Source organism: Balaenoptera ricei, chromosome 10 (assembly GCF_028023285.1).
Source record: "Balaenoptera ricei isolate mBalRic1 chromosome 10, mBalRic1.hap2, whole genome shotgun sequence".
NCBI classification, from domain to species: domain Eukaryota; kingdom Metazoa; phylum Chordata; class Mammalia; order Artiodactyla; family Balaenopteridae; genus Balaenoptera; species Balaenoptera ricei.
Genome location: NC_082648.1, coordinates 19,321,853 through 19,331,120, shown reverse-complemented (window position 1 = coordinate 19,331,120; position 9,268 = coordinate 19,321,853).

Here is a 9,268-nt window from a genome sequence, read left to right as displayed (position 1 = left end):
CTAAATATACTGAGATAAAATTAATTGGAGAAGTCAGTTTTTTAAATTGAGATAATGTTGATCTACAATACTATATGTTTCAGGTGTATGGTATCGTGATTCACAATTTTAAAGGTTATATTCCATTTATAGTTATTATAAAATATTGGCTATATTCCCTGTGCTGTACAATATATCCTTGTATATCATTTATTTTATACATAGTAGTTTGTACCTCTTAATCCCCTACCCCTATTTTGCCCCTCCCCCCTTTTTCCTCTCCCCCTGGCAATCAGTAGTTTGTTCTCTGTATCTGTGATTCTGTTTCTTTTTTGTTATATTCACTAGTTTTATTTTTTTAGAGTCCATATGTAAGTGATAACATACAGTATATGCCTTTCTCTAACTTATTTCACTTATAATAATACCCTCCAAATCCATCCATGTTGTTGCAAATGGCAAACAATTCTTTTCTGTGGCTGAATAGTATTCCATTGTACAGATATGTACGTCTTCTTTATCCATTCATCTGTTGATGGACACTTAGGCTGCTTCCATATCTTGACATGTTGCTATGAACATTTTGGTGCATATATCTTTTCAAGTTAGTGTCTTATTTTTTCTTGGAAAAGTTAGTTTTTAATGTAGTATGTCGTGACAAAAAAACAAATTTGGAAAGGTACCTAGATAAAATTAAGATAAGCTAGACACAATGAGATCAGATATTGAAAGTTATTGAGAATTTAGGGCATTGGTAGCTTCTATAAGACATATTGAATAACTATTTTGATCACAAATTTGCTGTGAAAATAATGACTGATCTATAAAAGTTAGATTCTTAAATGCAATATAATTAAGATATTTAAGGAAAAAATAGGGGAAATTACACGGAGATATTTTTGAGAAATATGTCATCCTGGATATTGTATAAGGCTAACACTGTCTTGGAGATGGCACCCATGGTAAAATGACTAAACCTCATGATTATCAGGTCTTACTTGATTTGAAGCTGCATTGTATTGTTTACCTTGTAAAAAGTATAAAAAACATTAAGTCCTCTGAAGATATTACTAGCAGATATAAAACAAGAAAGGAGAGTAAAACCAAAACCCTAAATAAGTTGTCTAATCCAGTGAGTACAAGTCACTTCCTACTCCCTGTGTTATGTTGCCTTCCATAATTATGTTTTCAACCTGATGAGCCTATCATCTGGTAACTAACGGGTCCTTACAACACAGTTCCATAATGGAATGGTCCCTACTACTGGGAAAATAGGCATTCTGTATTGGCAGTTACCAGGTTAGTTTTAGTTACTGTTATGGACTGAGTGTTTGCGTCCTCTCAAAATTTGAGTTGAGGCCTAATATGCAGTTTGGTTGTGTTTTGAGGCAGAACTTTTGGGAGGTAATCGGATTTGGAGGTCATGGTAGTGGAGCCTCCAGGATGGAATAGGTTCTCATATAAGGAGATGAAGAGACTGTACTGCTCTCTCGGCTATGTGAAGATAAGCTGAGAAGGAGGCTGTCTATAAACCAGGAAGCCAGCTCTCACCAGGACCTGACCTTGCTGGCACCCTGCTCTTGGCCTTCCAGCCTCCATAACTGTCAGAAATAAATGTTGTTGAAGCCACACAGTCTATGGTATTTTGTTACACTAACCTGGGCAAACTAAGATGGTTAAAAAAGTACAGATTGTTTGTTCTGTCATAGCCTCTATCCCTCTCACCATGGCCCCCTTGTTCATTAGCCTATTGATCAAACCCTGAGGTAACTAGTAAAGTTCTTCCATAGATGAAGTACAATCATTTACAGAGTAGACCATCCTGATAATAATAATGCCTGATTATTAAGAATATCTTCTTTGATAGAGGTCTTTTGTTGAATAATCACATGGCGTATGACTATTCCCATGCTCTGGTCCTGTTTTTAGAACATCTTCTACATATGGATTGAAGACTCAGCCAGACTATTAGTCATTAGCAAGGAATCACTGTAGAACCTGACCTTGATTTATCCTGGCTTCCTTTCTAAGTCAAGAAGTCTTCCCCACTGGGAAGATTTCAAGATCATGCTGAATGGGGCTGTATACCACAGCAGCCCGCTTCAACTTGTGTCAACATATCAAGAAAATCTAGTAAACTAGGGTTGAAGTTTCTTCACTCCCAGCCAGCTGATCATAGGAAACGCTCCAGAAAGCCATACCAACTAACAAAGAGGAAACAACATAGCACCAGAAAAGCTAAGGGTGTGAGTAATTGGCTTATGCAACTAACTTTTACCTTCTGGGTCACCTTATCCCTTTTCCATGGACACTATTTTCATTTGACTGCTGCTGTATGTGTTCAACCTCATAGCCAGAAGGAGTACCCAGCTCATGATGGTGGTTTGTCAATAACTCTGAAGGATCTAAGGGTTTACCCTGCTTGTGGATGAGAAGTGAGTTTGCCACAGTTTCATATAGATGCTGGCAGAAGACTCCTGGGTCAGGACTTGATCACTCATGGCAATGCAGGTGCCCACGAGTTTGTACTGGTTCCATGGGGAAGATGTGGCGGTCAGCTCAAATGGGTGCTGCATACACAGTGGATTTGTATTCAAGGAGGTAAGCAAATAAAAGTCTGGCTTCCACAGAAGAAGCACAATCCTGAGGTTACACATGGTGTTCCTTGAAGAAAAGAGTTTACAAGCGTTGAGGCATTCAGTGAAACTTACATCACTTGGTGGCACAAGTAGACAGTGCCTCCCAAATGGCCTCTTGAATGGCTACTGGGTTTTGCGATTCTAGTTCATTTTGAATAGCTGGGTCCAGTACCTATGGGAGGGACTACCTGAGGGGAGTCAGTCCAATCTGTCCCATTTGTCCGTGACACCAGCTAACCTACCACATGAAATGACTGAGCATGGGGGTGGAGACAATATCTGGAGATAGGTGTTTTGTGTGAGTGGCACAGGGGCTCAGGCCGTGTCCTGCTGCCTCTGATAGACTTCACAGTAAGACTGAAGGAAATGGTGATCAAAGCATGGTCAAAGCCACCTGGCAAGGAATGGCAGACCAGCAGTCAGTTCATTTTAAGGTACTTGCAACAGTTTGGGGGCGCTCTATCAGAATGCTGTCCTTCTGGAGGAAGATGCCAGGATCTTCAATGTCCTTCCTTGTCCCACATGTCTCAGGGTATAAGGTGGCCCCTCTCCCACAATAAAATCAGTGTGTCCCATCTGGGGCACGACTTCACCTTTCTCCCAGCCATACTTTACTTGTATCCAATCTCTTCAACTGGAAGGGTCATGTGCAACATAATCAAGGTCACTTTTATAAAATTTAACCAGAATTAAGCATGATTCCTGTAGGCCCCCTTCTGGCTGGGCTCCCCCCGGAGGATGTATCAACCAGGCTAGCCAGGGATTACTGTTAGGAAAAAGAAAGATGCATCACCCCCAATAATATTCAAAAGGGAATCCCCAATTTTTCAAATAAATCCCTTTGACCCCCCCCGCAACCATTTTCATCCTGAAAATCACCTGGGAACAGGTGACAGATGTTTATCACTTTCTGGGGACTGTTACGTTCAATGAGCAAATTGCATTGCTAAGGTATGCGGCCTAGGGGAAGGAGAACTAGAAGAGGTAGTTTTTGTGATAAAAGGTGCATCATTATCAGATGGCAAATGTTCTGGAAAGGCAAAGGCAGGACATAGATTAGTTTCAAGGGCTAGTATGGAGTCAGCTGATCAGTATCCCAAAACAGTGCCAACGTTGGTGAACCAGGCCCAGGCATTTGGGAGAATCTCTGAGCATCAAGGTGCCCATTGAGCCGGAAGCTTAATTTCTTGTGGGGGAGTAAGGGGTAAAGTTTCCCCCAGAAGGATAGCTGCCAATTTTTTAAAAAAAATATCTTTATTAGAGTATAATTGCTTTACAATGTTGTATTGGTTTCTGCTGTACAACAAAGTGAATCAGCTATATGTATACATATATCCCCATATAGCTGCCAATTTTTTATGTAAAACTGAGATGCCACTGGGGCCAGGCAGGGTACTTCCTTGACTATATCATTTCCATTTGACAAGCAATGCTTTTTGATCCCTTCTCACTGCTAGTCATTGAATCCAAATTAGACCACCTAAAAATGGAATGTCAAGTCAGGCCTCCATGGACCAGATATTAAGTTTTGACAAGAACTCAGTAGCAAGCTAGTAGCTGATTTTCTAAAGGTGTATGCCTGGTAGCATGTCAGGGAGAATACAAGTTTAAAACCCCAAGGGCTGCTTCCAGGTGGAGGCTGTGTCCCTTTGCTAGAGGCTCCTATTGGCAAAAGCATAAGTTCCAGAGACTTGTACAATCTCCAATACCCGATGTGTCAAATAAGGTGCTGGACCTCCTTTTTGGTGATGAGGGGCAAAAGACACAGCAGTTGTTTTGTGGCTGCTGGATGGACTGGGTGTTGTGAATCCATCCTTATAGTCTCAACAAGATTTACTTGGCAAATATGAGTTTTCTCAAGATTGATCAGCTACCCCTGTTGGCAGAAATATGATAACTCAACAGGGCTTGTCAGGGTTATTGAGACTGAAATTTCTAATTTGCCAAACAAAAAAGCATCATCTCTATAATGAAAGCTTTGGATATCAGAGGGAAGAATAACACTCATATTCAATCCTGAAGCCCCTCTGGTGGCAAGTGGCAGTAGAGGTTGTCCCACTAGCACTTCTCTCTATCCAGATTGGGATAATCTCCTTGGGTACTTATGTGACAAGGAAGTACAAGCATATAACACATCAATTTGTAAAACAGCAAAAGTAATACTTTGAACTGACCAAAAGACCCCACTCAACAGGTCTTGTTAGCTTTTCTCCCCTATTTGATCCCTGACCAAAAACCTATCAGTGGGATCCAGGCACCTCTTCTCTGCTGGGTCTCTGTAGGATGGAGACTGGGCTCTCATGTCTAACAGAACCATAGAAGACAGAATCCTTCCCTCTCCAATATTCTCCAGCATACTGAGGAAGTAGCTGAGGTTGGGGTCTAGTGCAAACGAGAGAACAGGGTTGGAGAGAGAGAGACTCCAGGGCAGTAAGCAAGGCACTTCTGATTTTGAGTGAGTGTATCATGATTCAGCCAAATGAACTTCTAATGCTTTTCCACCCAAAGCGCTATATTAGATCTACAGCCTGCTTGACTCTTCCTGTTCCTGCCTGGAGGAAAGTGAGCGACGAGACACACACCACTGAGGCAGCCTGTTTCTACCCTGCATGCTGGCGCTCAGCCTCATTGAAACGTAAGACAGGAAGAGACCTTTACTCTCCAATATCACCCATCACTTGAGCGAGAGCATTTGCTACTGGATCCTGGGAAGGCTTCTCAGATCCCCTAACCTAGTCCACGAAGAGCCCTTGTTCTTTCCTTTTCCAGAAAGCCTGTATGTCTCTGTCAGCATCCCATCCTTGTCACCAAAACTCATGCACTTGGAAGGGTCTGAGATTTTACCCTTCTGGCAAGCTAACAAGTTAGCCTGTTACAGTTTCAGAGTTGCTGGCAGAAGATACACAATTCCTGGGTTAGACACAAAGGACTTTATTACTCATGGCAGAGTAAAAAAGGACAAAGCTTCATGTTTGCATCGGTTCCTTTGTCCCCCAAATCCCACAGGGCCCAGGTGGGTGCTGCACTCATAATTCGTTGTGTCACAGCTGAGGAACCCTGCACTTAGGAAACCCCAGGCTTTTAAAAGGGCTGTTAGCAAAACTGCCCAAACTTTGTACTGAAGGGACACATCATCTCTATCTTCCCAGGTTGTTTTCTATGCAAACATCCACCAAAAGAAAGTCCAGAACATAGACCTGAAAATGAGATGTGCAGAAACATGAAAGACCCATGGAGAACTGTCTTCCAACACATTGTCACCTGATATTCCATGGTTAAAGAGTCAGTCTCCATCAAAGTTCAGTAGCAAGTCAATTAGCTATTTCCCCAAAGGAGAAAAAATATCTGACAAAGATGAAATGGCTTCATTTCAAAACTCTGAAGAATTCTGCTATGATTCTTTTATATGGGCTTCTTACAAGCCCCATATAACCTGCCTTAGACCCTGTGGTAGGCAGAATATTCTGCCCCCCCCCCAAATCTGCCCATCCTAATCCCTAGAACTTGTGAATTTTTAACCTTACATGGCAAAGGGGAATTAAGATTGCTCATTTAAGATTAAGATTGCTCAATTAAGATTGCTCTACACTCACTTTTCCTGCTTCTTCAATATTTGACGTATCCTGGGTATTGTGATATAAAAGAAAAATATATGGGCTTTGGATCAGATAAACTAGGGTTTAGAATTCTGATTCTACAGGTTGGACAGGTTATTTAACCTGAGTATCAATTCAATCATGTGTATATTAAGGATGAGAAGACCTATGTTATAGAAATGTGATATTTAAATGAGATAATATTACCAGAGATGCGCAAGAGATGTTAATTTCCAACTTCTTATCCTTATGTTTAAGGACAACTAGATAATAGATGTACATCCTCACTCAAACTTTGTGTTAGTTTCCTAGGTTCGACATAATAAAGTACCACAAACTGAGTGGTGTGGAGTAAACAACAGAAAGGTATTGTCTCACGATTCTAGAGGCTAGAAGTCCAACGTCAAGGTGTCAGCAGAACTGATTCCTTCTGAGGGCTGTGTAGAGAATCTGTTCCCTGCCTCTTGCCTATCTTCTGCTGATTTTCTGTAAATCTTTGACATTCCTCAGCTTGTAAAAGCATAGTCCCCATCTCTGCCTTCATCTTCAGATGAAGTTCTCCCTATGTGTATCCAAATTTCCCTTATTTAAAAGGACATCAGTTATATCAGATTAGGGGCCCACCCTACTCCAGTATGACTTCATCTTAACTAATTACATCTGCAGTGACCCTATTTCCAAATAAGGTCACATTATGAGATACTGGGGGTTAGAACTCCAATGTATAAGTTTTGAGGGGACATAATTCAATCCATAATAGTATTCTAAGCTATCTTCACTAGCGACAGCTTTTTGTAAAACTAGGGATTTAATGTTATTAATTGTCAATCCAATATCATTTTCTTCCACTAAAGAGTGCAGGTTTGTCAGATTGTCAGGTAATAATGTCTGATATAACAATCTACATGAAATGTTTAATGAAAGCAATTACTGAAACATTTCTTTAGCTAAACATCATATAATTGTCTTCCCACAACATGGAAGTATAACCAGAGAAGTTCAAACCATTATCAATGAAAGAAGCTCTGTAATTCAGGCAGCTTTAGTACTGATTATTATCAGACTAAGTCAAGCAATACTGTTTGATTTTCGTATTCTAATGCCATGTTTCTCATGGCCTCTGATTAATAGTGATAAATAGTACATGTACTGAGTACCATTTTATGTATTGAGTACCATTTTTTAAGTGGCTTTGTAAGCAGCCTTGCTTTAAGATTATTATTGCAGAGTTCAGCCGTGTGTTTAAAGAGAGCTCTAGCAATAACGGTGTCCAGGGGAACCCTGCAGGAAACGGAGGACCGATTTAATTCTGTCTCTTGCACACTTTTCTTTTGCCCTGATCATTTGCTTTAAAAGCCTGTTGAGAAAGTACTGTGTGTAAAATACAACATGGTACTAGGTGCTAGAAATGAAAGCCCTGCAATTAAGGACCTCGCAGTTTAGCAAGGGGAGATACAGTCATAAGTTAATAGTGGTAAAATAATGTGGTATTTCCGCTTCTGATCAAGATGAAGTAACAGAATTTAGCCTCCTGCTGAAACAACTTTAAAAAAGGACAAAATCTATAAATCAATGATTCTTAAGATAGTGAACATCAGGGCACAAAGGACAGTGATTACTGAGAGATGAGAAATTAATTAGGTGAGCCTTAAGACGGCCCCAGCTTACTGTCTGGAGAGAGCTTCCAGGCCACCCTGCCAGGAGGAGGAACACAGTCAGAGCTCAGTGGATTCTCTGAGTTGAGGAGTTGGAGCCGAGAGTTCTGGGAGACCAAGCAGCTGGAGTTCTCATGGTAGATGGTAGACTACAGGAAAAAAGAGCACTGTACAGAGAGCCTTGGAGGCCCAAGCAGTGCCCCTCTAATCTTCAATAGGGTACTGAGAGCACAGTTGCCGAGGGAACTATCCAAGGCCAAGTGAAGAACCATCTGAATGAAATGAAGAAATAATACTTGGTGCTCACTTAGAGCTGAGGATAATTTGTTTTCCCACCAGCCAGAGTGGAAAACCTCATAATTCACAGAGCGTCAAGCTGACTACTTACTCAGTAGTGGGCCCAAATTAGCGCTAGACTAAAGGCTGCTCTTTTCCAGTTTAGCAAAGCTTAAAACCATGACCCCAAAGGGGCAAACTCTTTTCAAGTAACTTAAATGTGTCTCAGAACAAAGCCATACAAAAATATCCATACCTAACAAGGCTAAATTTACAATGTCTGGCATCTAATCAAATATTATCAGGCACACAAAGAAGCTGGAAAGTATGACCCATATGAGAAAAATAATATGATGTGAGTTATAATATTAGGGATATCCATAAGCGATGATGGGAGTACAGAAGAAAGGACAATGAACTCTGTTTGGTCAGCATGCCTGAAGCAGGTATTCAAAGAAGGCTTCCTGGAGGAGGAGAGAGCTGATGTGAAAATTAATGAATGAGTAGGTGTTAGCCAGCTGAAGATAAGAGAAAAGGCATTTGTGACAGAGATCACAGGCTGTGCCACACACAGGGGCATGGAATTATAGATTCTCTATGACTAAATAATATACAAGTGGTTCAGTATGGCTGAAGGTAAGGAGGGGCAAGAGAAGACCCGGGAGAGCTGTGTGTGAGTCAGGACCTGAAGCGTATCCTGCTTGGCAAATGTTTTCTGTCAAGGTCCAGAGAGTAAATATTTTAGACTTTACAGACCGCAATCAGCCTGTTGCACACTCTTTGTGTGTGTGTGTGGCCCTTGGACCATAGATTGCAGACCTTACATAGGTGATGAGGCATGATTGAGTGCTTTTCAAAAGGGAAAGACCTGTTAGGTTTGCATTTTAGGGTCATTTTGCCAAATGTGTGGAGGATACATTTGAGGGCATCAGGCAGGGAGACTGTTTAGAGAACTATTGTGTTAGCTCAATTGAGAGAGAAGCTGGGGGGGCCTGGCTTTATGAGTCTGAAACACTAAAGAGAAGGGTTTATTATACGGTTGTATCATAGATTTGGGGATTATCAGCATATATCGCAGTTTAAACCTCGAGCATGGGTAAGATCACGGAGGGAGAACAGGCTG